The sequence below is a fragment of the Zootoca vivipara genome, chromosome 14 (assembly GCF_963506605.1).
Source record: "Zootoca vivipara chromosome 14, rZooViv1.1, whole genome shotgun sequence".
NCBI lineage: Eukaryota > Metazoa > Chordata > Lepidosauria > Squamata > Lacertidae > Zootoca > Zootoca vivipara.
Window position 1 is genome coordinate 10,065,171 of NC_083289.1, and position 12,225 is coordinate 10,077,395.

The 12,225-nt window shown below is 43.8% G+C and overlaps 1 pseudogene; it reads left to right on the forward strand.

Annotated features, from left to right (window-relative positions):
- Window positions 1–3,145: 3,145 nt before the first annotated feature.
- LOC118092456 (large ribosomal subunit protein uL5-like) lies at window positions 3,146–3,659 on the forward strand (annotated as a pseudogene).
- Window positions 3,660–12,225: the final 8,566 nt, after the last annotated feature.

Here is a 12,225-nt window from a genome sequence, read left to right on the forward strand (position 1 = left end):
GCAGTTTTGAGTTTCTGCAGCTTCTCTGAATGGGCGAATTTTTGTTACAAGAACACACTGTTGGTTGCTCGCCGCCTGGTGCCCGAGTCGGAGAAATCTAATCAATGTAGATGAAATTAATTCTGCACATGGCCTTGTTAGAAGGAAGCACCAGGCGGTGAAGAAAAATAATAATCAAAACAGCTCCCAAAATGTCCCTGAGGGGAGCCTTTTACAGAGCTCGATATCCTTCTCTTGACAAATAAGGAACAACAAGGAAAGGACCTTGGGAATTCTGCAGCCTCTTGATAATGAGGGCCATGATGAAACTCTCAGCGAGGCTTGCAGGAGGTTGCAGCGAAGGGGCGGCATCTTCTTCACCTCCTTGTGCTGCTCATTGGCACTGAGTTCTTCCTTCAGCAACAAATGCAGCTCATTTCCTCTCCCAACACAATTCATTTGGAGCATCATGTTTTTCTGGAGTCCACTAACCAAAGTTCTTGAGGCAGGTTACCAGTATGAGTACCATGCAGTAGAATAATTAAGAGGTACTGGGGTAGAAGAACTAGGATTAAATACATCCTCCGCCCCCTGCCCCTCCCCTAGTTCTTCCAAGCAATTTATTGAGCATTCACCTTGAACTGCTTGAACAAAGCCACATGGAGATTAGATGGATTATATCTCGTCTTTACTGAGCATTTGTTCTTTTTTTTCTTTTCTTTTCTTTTTTTTGCAGTGGTGTTCTACAACAACAAGTTCTCATCCTGAATTCACCCTGATTTGCTAGAGGGATGAAGAGATGTATTTGCCAACTGTAATTTCTCATTTTAAATTCGCTTCTCTACAATTCTACAGCAGTGTGTGTGTGTGTGTGTGTGTGTGTGTGTGTGTGTGTGTGTTTAAAATCTTCCTGGAAATTTCATCAGCATTCTAGTGTGAATTTCTCCCGATAAACACATTTTTACATGCAGTTTTGACTCGTGTACACAGTATTGTAAGCAATTGCTTCTATTGTAATGCATATCTTGAACGCTTGAGTTTAGATTCCTGCATTGCAGGGGGCTGGGCTAGAGGACCCCCGGGGTCCCTTACAACTCTACAGCTCTATGATTTTATGATTCTATAAATACCAATTGTTGGGAATTGCAGGTGGGCAGAGTGCTATTATGCTCAGGTCCTTGCTTGCGTGCTTCCCAAAGGCAGCTGATTGGCCACTGTCAGAACAGGAAGCTGGACTAGAGGGGCCATTGGTCTGATCCTGCAGGCCTCCTCTTATATTATTATATTAAGAAATCACTGGAGTCCAGCAATGAGAAGGAGCTGCAATCTGCTTTGGGGGTGGATGAGGGCAGTCACTCTCCCTCCTGGAATGTTGGGAAATTCGATTGGAAACAGGAACAGGAATTTCCAATGTCTGCTGATTAGTCCTATGTCTGGAATCCAGCAAATATGATCAGTGTGCACTGCAGTGGTTATTAGCTGACAAGGAATACTTGATCCATGACTTTTCCCCATTTTCTTTTTTCTTAATTTTCTTTTTAAAATTTTCTTTACGCAACGAAGAATAAAAATGTGCACCCCACCACCGAGACCATTCCATTGCAACTATCCAACCTCCCGAAATTTCAACAGCTCTTGCGATGGTTTGACCCATTTCCCTTTTAACAGTACAAATTCTACAAACACCCTCCATATCTCCTTAAAAATAATTTCTCCTGCATATTCCCTGTCTTACCTTAATGGCACATGTTAATTTATCATTAAGAGCTATATCCCACACCTCTTTATACCATTCTTCCATTTTATATTCTGCTTGCCCTTTCCGCTTCCACTTCTGCTTGCCCCTATCATAATCCGTGCAGCTGTTAATAAATTTGTGAGCAAGTCATTCATAGCCTGCGAACCTTCCACCCCATTGTAAATTGATAATAATGCCAATTTTGGTCAGCTTTAACCCGGTGATTTCTGTTATCTCCTTAAACACCCTTTGCCAGAAAAATTGTACATACAGTACAATTACAATTACAATTTCCCCGTTTTCATTGTGTTTCTTTTCCATTGAAAAAAACAGCCCTTGCAATGACCCTTACTAAACGCTTGGGTTTCATAAATGTTAGGATTTAATTAGAGCCAAATCTGAGAAGTAGGCACACCCAAGTGTTTATTAGGGGTGGTAGGAAGTGTGCTTGAGCCACTGTTAAGAATCAGTAATTAGCGTAGGCATAAACACGAATTAAATTGGGCAGATTTCCTGTATTAGGACTGTATTAGCTCTAGGAGGAAGACCTTTCATTTCCTACAGACAGCCACCCAATCTTAAACAACTCCTCACCCACAATAATACCACCACCAGACTTAAAATGGACACTGGTACCAGAGCCTGCAATAAACCCAGATGCCAACTTTGCTGCCACATACACTCGGACAACACCATTACTGGCCCCAACAACATCCAACATACCATCTCAGGACTATTTAATTGCTCATCTTCTAACATTGTGTATGCCATCAAATGCCAAACAGTACCCTTCAGCTCTCTATATTGGACAAACAAGCCAAACCCTACGCCAAAGGATAAATGGACATAAATCTGACATCAGGAATCACAAGACAGAGAAACCAGTAGGAGAACACTTCAATCTCCCAGGACATTCTATACAAGATCTCAAAGTAGCTGTCTTATTACAGAAAAAATTCAGAAACAGACTGGAAAGAGAAGTTGCTGAATTGCAACTCATTACCAAGCTTAAAACCATGGAGAGACCTGGTCTGAATAAGGACATGGGATTCTTATCTCATTATACATGATAAAGCTTTCTTCAGCCATCTCACCCCTTGCTTTTTCCTGCAAGACCAATTGCAGTCGTTAACAGTCGTCAACAGGTTTACCACTCCTATCAGCCAATCACCAATTCCAACCACCCTTCTGAGTAATACCCCTCCCCACCCTCTGACTATACATAAGGGTCTGGTGACTTCTGTTTCAGTGTATCTGAAGAAGTGTGCATGCACACGAAAGCTCATACCTATGACAAACTTAGTTGGTCTCTAAGGTGCTACTGGAAGGAACTTTTTTATTTTATTTTTTATTAGGACAGTAATCCTAGCCAATCAACACATTTTAACTCAGTTCTGGGGCTGTCATGATCTCTTCCATGGCTCCAAGATGGCGCAACAGGACCAGGGGGAGAAGAAGAAACCCCTGCGGGAAATGTACATCCACAAACTTCGCTTGAACGTCTGTGTTGGGGAAAGTGGAGACAGGCTCAGCCGGGCAGCTCAAGTGCTGGAGCAGCTCACTAGGCCGGACTCCTGTTTTCTCAAGAGTTCAACACACAGCCAGGTCCTTTGGGATCAGGAGAAATGAGAAGATAGCCGTTCACTGCAATGTACGCTGGGGGCCAAAGCTGAGGAGATCTTGGAGAAAGGGCTGAAGGTGCAAGAATACGAGCTGAGGAGGAATAACTATTCTGACACCAGCAACTTTGGCTTTGGAATCCAGGAGCACGTTGATCTGGGAATGAAATACGATCCTGGTGTTGCTTCTGGGCAGGGCTGGTAATATTTGGGTCCAGCACCATAACAGCAAGGAGGAAGCCATGCGTCGGTTCCAGCAGAAGTATGAAGGCATCATCCTTCCTCATAAATCAAAAGTTTCCAGTATAAAAAAGAAAATAATTTTTCCCAATATAAAACAATATAAAAAAGTGTTAACTCGAAAGACTAATTTCCTCGTGAAAGAAGCCTGTGGGGATAGACCATTTGACGTTCAAAGCATTGAAAGTGCTAAATGTGAATAGGTATGAAAAGCTAATCTCCTGTGAGATAATGAGCTTTAGCACATCAAAGGAGGGAACTTTCCCTGGTTTATAAGAGACAAGAATTTTGGCTAGGGGGGAAAGCTGTGGGGTTAGCGCTGGAGTGATGTACCGGTAACCTGAAAGTTGTATTGTTGCCCTGCAGAGAAAAAATGGTGCTGAGCTTATTGTTGCCGCTGCTATGACATAAGCTGGTGTGTTTTGGGCTGCTGCTGCTGTAAGCCGCTCCATAAGTAGGCTCAGGTTGTATACATGTGTAAATAAACCAAATATCATGAAGACACCACAGTTGCCATTGTACCTAATCTTCCAAAGGAAACACAAATCCTGGGTGAGTGCCTGGAACCCTCGAAGTCTTGCACACTGACTGGGGTGGCATGTAACAATCCGTTGTGGAATAATGTAATAACGGTGCAATTAATGATGCGAAATTCTGCCACACGGGACCATGAGACTAATGGCATTTCTTTGTTTGGAAGCCGAAACGCAGCAGAACGGAAACAGTGCTGCATGCAGTGAATACAGCCTGGAGACAATGCGTTGTGGAATAATGTAATAACGGTGCAATTAATGGTGTGAAATTCTGCCACACGGGACCATGAGACTAATGGCATTTCTTTGTTTTGAAGCCGAAACGCAGCAGAACGGAAACAGTGCCGCATGCAGTGAATACAGCTTGGAAAGGCAATAAACGCCTCCTCACATCCCTAGTTGCCCAAAGAGCCAGCAAACAAACACGGGAGTTCCACTAAAGGCTGGCAGTCGCAAGGGCAGGTGTTGCCTCTGCCTAAAGGATTATAATGAAGGTTCCTGGCAGATATCTCTTGGGAGGGACAGCACCACTTTGAGAAGAACTACAGAAAACATATTCAATCTGGTTGTTGTCGCCCACCCAGCCTCTGCAGGCAAAGGCAGTCAGAGATGGATGATAGGAACACAGCAAGCTGCCTTATATGAGCCAGGCTGCTCAGTGGTGGCCTCCAGCTGTTCTTGGCCTTCAACTCCCATCAGCCCAAGCCAGCATAGCCAATGACCAGGAGCGATGGGCGGTGAAATCCAACAACATCTGAAGGGTACCATGTTGGCTGTCCCTTGTCTACACTGACCGGCAGCAGCTCGGGACACAGGAGTCTTTCCCAGCCTTCTCTGGGGGTGTCGGTGATGGAATTCAGGACCTTCTGCATGCAATGCATGTGTTCTGTCGCTGAGCACATCACCCTCACAGCTTGGACGATGACCTCAGCTGCTGGGCAGAATCGCATGGGGTTATCTATAAGAAGTACTGATGCAAAATGTGCCATTCCGTTTTCAAAGCCTGCTTTCATAACATGTCCCAGCTTGCTGAGAAACATCCTTGGGAATCTGCATCCTGACCTTAAAGCTTCCAGACTGTTATGGCTGAAGCCCACCCATGTCTGTGACGGTCTCTGATAAGACCATTTCTGTTGCCCAGCATCCATTTCTGAACAACATTCCTGAGTTGGTTGTTTAGTGGAAGGCTCCTGGGAAGCTCTGTTTTAATCAAGACTCCCCAAGTCCTTGATATATCTTGAGTACATCTTGCTAACAACATGCACTTCTGGGAATCCGACCCATCAAAATATCTAACTAAAAGGTCAGGTCACAAGATTTTGCTGGTTAGGTGGTAAAACAACGATGAGAGCTTTCTTCTCCTTTTTTCTTTGCCTGGTGATTGGTCTTGTTTGGATGTTCTAGTGGGTCACAAGCACGGACCTCCTCTACCCTGTAACCACCATTATAGAAAGGCCATGTTGGACTCAGATACGGAAGCTGCACAGAATCCTGTTCAGGGTTCCAGCCAGCCAGCCAGGTCATATTCCAGGATACTCTGCATGTGTGCCACATATTCAAAGTGCATGGCTCCCCCCACATAATCCTGGGTTGTTTGTTAAGGGTGCCGGAAATTATAGCTCTGTGAGGTGCTAACTACGGTGACTGGGAGTGGCTGCCGGGACCATATAACACCAGACCTGAGAGATCTACATTGGCTCCCAGTACGTTTCCAAGCACAATTCAAAGTGTTGGTGCTGACCTTGAAAGCCCTCAAAGGCCTCGGTCCAGTATACCTGAAAGAGCGTCTCCACCCCCAGCATTCAGCCCGGACACTGAGATCCAGCGCCGAGGGCCTTCTGGTGGTTTCCTCACTGCAAGAAGTGAGGTTACAGGGAACCAGGCAGAGGGTCTTCTCGGTAGTGGCACCCACCCTGTGGAACACCCTCCCATCAGATGTCAAGGAAATAAGCAGCTATCCTATTTAAAAAAAAAAGTCTGAAGGCAGCCCTGTTTGGGGAAATTGTTAATATTTAATGCTGTATTGTTTTTAATACTCGATTGGGAGCCGCCCAGAGTGGCTGGGGAAACTCAGCCAGAAGGGCGGGGCATAAATAATTATTATTATTATTATTATTATTATTATTATTATTATTATTATTCCCAAGATTCTTTGCAGGGAAGTCATATGCTTTAGAGCAGGCATCCCCAAATTGCAGCCCTCCAGATGTTTTGGCCTACAACTCCCATGATCCCTAGCTAACAGGACCAGTGGTCGGGGAAGATGGAAATTGTAGTCCAAAACGTCTGGAGGGCCGAAGTTTGGGGAAGCCTGCTTTAAATGTATGGTGTGTACACAGCCAAAAGTTTGTTCCAATGCTCCATACGCGTTTTTTATTGCACCCTTCCAACATTTCATGTCCACTGGGCATGCTCAATACTCATTGAGCTGTTTCTGGTCTAGTACAGTTGTGCTTCTAAATATTTTTTTGGACTTTGCAAACCCTAAAGTTCCCCCTAAGCCTACCAAACAAAAAGCCACCTTTTTGTTTATGAATAGTTTTATCTACATGAAGATCCACACACTCTCCTGAACTTTGATGTAGAAGGAATCAGGGCTTTTTTCCTGCCGTAACTTGCTGTAACCCCTTTCTAGCACCTCTCGGGTGGGCACCATTGTCATTATAAGAGAACAAGGGAGGTGTTCATAGTGAGTTCTGGCACCTCTTTTTCTGGAAAAATAGCACTGGAAGGAATTATTTATTTAATACATTTGTTAGTCGCTTTGTCTTGCCCAGAGCAACCCAAAGCAACTTACAACCAACCACATGGCATATTCATATTCATATTTTTATTCATTCAAATTATATCCTGCCTTTCCTACCAAAGGAGCTCAGGGCAACAAACATATCAGTACTTAAAGAAAGCATTCCAAAACCAGTTAAGGACATTCTAAAAACAGATAAAAACCATATTTTATTTATTCTGTGAACTGCCCTGAGACCTCCAGGTATAGGGCAGTATATAAATTCAATATATAGTAGTAGTAGTAGTAGTAAGAATAATAATAATAATAATAATAATAATAATAATAATAATAATAATATATTTCCACCTGTGATTTTAAGGTTGCCAGGAACAGTATCATTCAGCCATCAAATGCCCGGATGAACAGAGATGTTTTTGTTTTTTGTTTTTGTTTTTATACGTTTATTTAATTTTCAGATTTTGAAATTTACAATCGTCAAGCAACCAAAACAAAAAGAGAATTCCATAAATTCCCATCAACTCCCCTCCTCCCCCTTGTGGGTCCTTACGTTAACAGGAATGTTTTTAAACACCTCCGAAAAGTCGATAATGAGGGAGATACTGCAGATTACCAGGCAAAGCGTTCCACAGGTGGGGATCTGCCACCAAAAAGCCCCTGTCATGGGTCAACGCCAACTGGGTGGTTTCCAGGGGCACCATCACCAACAGGGCCTTGCCTCCAATCTTTGGGTCCATCTGTCAATCTGATTTTACAAATGCCTAATGAAATATGCTTGGCATTGCCATAAATCTCAAAGGCTCAGTTAGACAGCGCCAATAAGGCCCTGCCAGGTCATTTAGGAGTATTTGTAATCACCACCGCAGTCATTAGGGACCCAGGTGGCGCTGTGGGATAGACCACAGAGTAGGGCTTGCTGATCAGAAGGTCGGCGGTTCGAATCCCTGCGACGGGTTGAGCTCCCGTTGCTCGGTCCCAGCTCCTGCCAACCTAGCAGTTCGAAAGCACATCAAAGTGCAAGTAGATAAATAGGGACCACTCCGGCAGGAAGGTAAACGGCGTTTCCGTGCGCTGCTCTGGTTCGCCAGAAGCAGCTTTGTCATGCTGGCCACATGACCCGGAAGCTGTCTGCAGACAAACGCCGGCTCCCTTGGCCTATAGAGCAAGATGAGCGCCACAACCCCAGAGTCGGACACGACTGGACCTGATGGTCAGGGGCCCCTTTACCTTTACCTTACCGCAGTCATTATGAGAAATCTTACATTTATTGCATGACCCTCTGCCCGTTCACAGCCACCTGCAAACAGTCTTTCTGAACGATGACAGTTCTCGGACCATCCGATTTCTGCAATAAACATGAATAAAAGCAAAAACGACGGATCCCATATATTTCTGCAAAGCAGATGGCAGAGAGCAATCACAAGTGGGGGCCGCGCATCTTTTCTTGACATCAAGCCGAGCTGGGCACTTGTAGAAAGAGTCGAAACCAGTGTGCAGGTGTCAAGAGCGGTAGCTGAAACGAGATAAGGAGCCCGGAGAGACGTGGGAATTCCCCCCCCCCATCTCAGGAGAAAGCTCTTCCGGCTCTCAATGCCTTTGTTACAAAGGAAGGAAATGAATCAAACCAGAATCGGTCTTTGAGTCATTTTCCAGTGATAAGCAGCTCTTGGTCTGCCTGGCAGGCTTCTAGCAAAGTAATAAGATGCTGGAAGCCTGCCAGGCAGACCAAGAGAGAGAGAAAGCCTATCAACAGAAGCTGTATCTGGGCTTCCGGTTTTGCCGCGGATCGTTTAGCGGGCAGGAAAAGGAGCGCTGTAGCACCTTCAAACTTTGCTGGGCAAAGGGGGTGTTCCGCGTGGCTAGCGGACCCCAGGAAAGGTCGGGGAGGCGATCCTCGACCGAATGGTCGGTCGCGCCTGAACGTACTCTCAGCTTCCCGCAAGCACGGCGGAGGAGAGGAGAGACCAGGGCGCTGCGACGCAGATCATCGGGACCAGCAAAGAAGCCGAACCGCGCCCGAGCGATCGCGCCGGCAAAATTCCTCATATTTTAACCCCACCAATATACCCCCGAGCGTAAACTGATTGTGGCAAGAAGGGGCAACAAAAGCGCTGAGAGCGTCCCCCCCCCCGCGCGCGTCGGAGACGGTGAGATAAAACGATACAACAAAGTGAGGCGGGGGAGAAGGGAAGGAACAAGCGGAAAGTTTATTTTTTAAAGAGACGCTATCGGGGGAAAACTTAACGTTTATTCAGAGGGGAGTATATATGGATCAATGTGTAGGAACCTGGTGGACTTTGAACTGATAGAAGCGCACACACACAAGCCTTGAGTCACGAAACAAAGTGGCAAAAAAAGGGAGGAGGGGATACTTTTGAGACAAAATGGCGACAAAGTTACAAATTGTATGACTAAGCAGACAAAGTCTTAGAGAACCGGGAAGTGACGAGGCGTGCATCGCCAGAAGCAACGGATATTTAAAGGGGCGCAATACAATTTAAGAGAGACAACATATATAGCCAGCGGCTTAAACTTATCCAATTTTATCAGCGAGTTCCCCTTGGCAGAAAGCAAACAAGACACTGTGTGGCACCGAGTGGACAAGCAGAGTCATGCCACAGGAAAATAAGAAACTAGAGAAAGTGAAGAAAGTGAATGCTGAGACTACATCACAAAGAAGAATATCACTAAATGAGCAAGAAATGGAACTTAAAGAACTGATTTTGAGTTTAAGGAGTGACATAAGTGAAATAAAACATGACCTGGCAGAAATTAAGACTGAGATGAATGAAAGAGTGAGAACCCTGGAGGATAAGGTGGAAAAGATCGAGGAGAAATATGAAATTATTGCAAAGGATACCCAGGAAACTAAAAACCACCTGGGAAAATTGGAAGAGACGGCAAATAAATCGGCAGAGACTATTCAAGAGCTGCAATCTAAAAACCAGGCTATAGAAAATATAGTGGAAAAGATCTCCAAGGAAAAAAGAGGTGGAAAGAGAGAAATGGAAGATATAAGAAAAGACCTTGATAAGCAAAAGGCGGCATTTGAAGCCCAACAAGATGCCCTAGCCCTTATGCAAATGAAATTAAGGGAGAAAACTCTGAGATTTCGAAATATTCCAGAACTACCACAAGAAAACATCGAGAACAGAGTGATTACAGCCTTGGCGAACTGGCTCCAAATAGAAGAACCGGAGATAGAATCAAGAATTGAAGAGGCCTTTAGGATCAACTCCAGGAAAGCAAGAATGAACAACTGGCCAGGAGACTGTTTGGTGACATTCACGACCTTATGGCTCAGAAACAAAATTTTACGGACTAAAGGGAAAAGGAAACTAATGATGGACGGTGCCGAGATAGTGGTCATGAAGGAGATTCCACCACATCTGCTGCAGAAAAGGAAAAAATACCAATTTCTGACCAAACATCTGCAAGCAAAAAAGATTTTCTTTAAATGGGAATACCCAGAGGGTCTTTCCCTGTTTTACAAGGGAAGATGGAGAAAATTTGAGTCGCCGGACACTGCTGATAAATTTTACAGGACTTACTCACAACAATTAGGGGGAGACTAATTTCGTCCCTCTATCTTCCCTTCCTATCTTTTTTTTTCCTCCATCCTTCCTTTTTCTTAATTTCTAATTTGATACATTGAATAAATATGAGTATTAAAGTAATTTCTTGGAACATTAATGGATTAAATAATAAAAAGAAGAGGAATAGGTCAAGTCATATATTGAACAAAGGAAAGTGGGATGTGATACCGTATGTCTCCAGGAGACACACGTAAACAAAAAACATGAAAGGGTCTTAAAAAATGAAAAATTGGGCGTAGATTTCGTAACATCAGATATGAAAAAGAAAAGAGGAGTAGTGATATACATAAAAAACAAATGGAACCCAGAATTGTTATGGAAAGACGACAAGGGCAGGATTGTCATAGTAAAAACACGGATTGAAGGAGAAAATTGGATCTGGGTGGGAGTATACGCCCCGAATGATAGTAAAGTGGCTTTTTTTAAAGAATTAGAAAACCAATTGATGAATTATTACGGAGATAAAATTATATTATTAGGAGATTTGAATGGTATTAATAATCCAATTTTAGATAAATCAGGCCCCTTTCAAAGGAAAAAACAAAATAAATTGCCAAAAATTTTTGATGAGCTGATGGAAAACTTAAGCATGGTGGATGCATGGAGACATAAACATCCCGCCCAAAAAGACTTCACTTATTTCTCGTACAGGCACCAAGTAGCGTCGAGAATAGACGCCATTTGGATCCCCAGGGAAATTGCGTTGAGAACAACACAAGTCGAGATAAGCCCACGTACGTTATCGGACCACAACCCGGTAACATTAACGCTAGCTCCAGAGGTAAAGGATAGAAGATGGAGGCTAAATGTGTTTTTGCTAAAGAATTCAAAAGCAATACAAGAAGTGTCTAAACAGTTTAAAGATTATATAGATATAAACAGTGGGGGAGAAGTGGATCCCACCATAGTCTGGGATGCAGGGAAAGCGGTATTGCGTGGGGCTTTCATCCAACAAAATACAAAGTTGAGGAGAATCAGAGAGGAGAAAAAGGAAAATCTGTTGCAAGAAATTAGAAAGAAAGAAAAAAAATTAACTAAAAAGGGAAATGAAGCCACAAAATATGAATTAAAAATTTTAAAATTGGAATATGAGAAATTGATTGACCATGAATTGGAACAAAATTTACAATTTTGGAAGTATAAAAATTTTAATTGGGCAAATAAACCAAGCAAATTACTAACATGGCAAATAAAGAAGAGACAAAAAGAGAAAATTATTAACAAGATTGAATTTAGAGATAGAATCCTCGAGAAATCAAGTGAGATTATGAAAGCCTTTCAAAATCATTACGAATCAGTCTACCAGAAAGAAGACACGAATCTGCAGAGAATAGAAGAGTTTATTAAAAAACATAAAATGCCACCAATACCACCGGGTAAGTTAACAGCATTAAATAAAGAAATAACAGTAGAAGAGATAAAGGAATCCCTGAAAATGATGAAAAATGGTAAGGCCCCAGGCCCAGATGGCCTACCAACGGAATTATATAAGACTCTGGAAGATATAATGTTAATTCCCCTGAAAGATTTATTTAATACAATACTGGAAAAGGGCATTATTCCGCAATCATGGGAAGAGGTCATTTCTGGTGCACTTCCGGGTCGGGGGAGGCCCATACACATGCGCACAACGGATTTTTGGCGCTTTTTTCACCCTGGAAGCGCGCCACCGCGCCAGTAAGCGCCCGTGCGCATGCGCACGGTCGCGCACTCCCCCGCCCGCTGGCCCGCATAGGCGCGCGCTCCCCCGCCCGCCGGCCCGCATAGGCGCGCA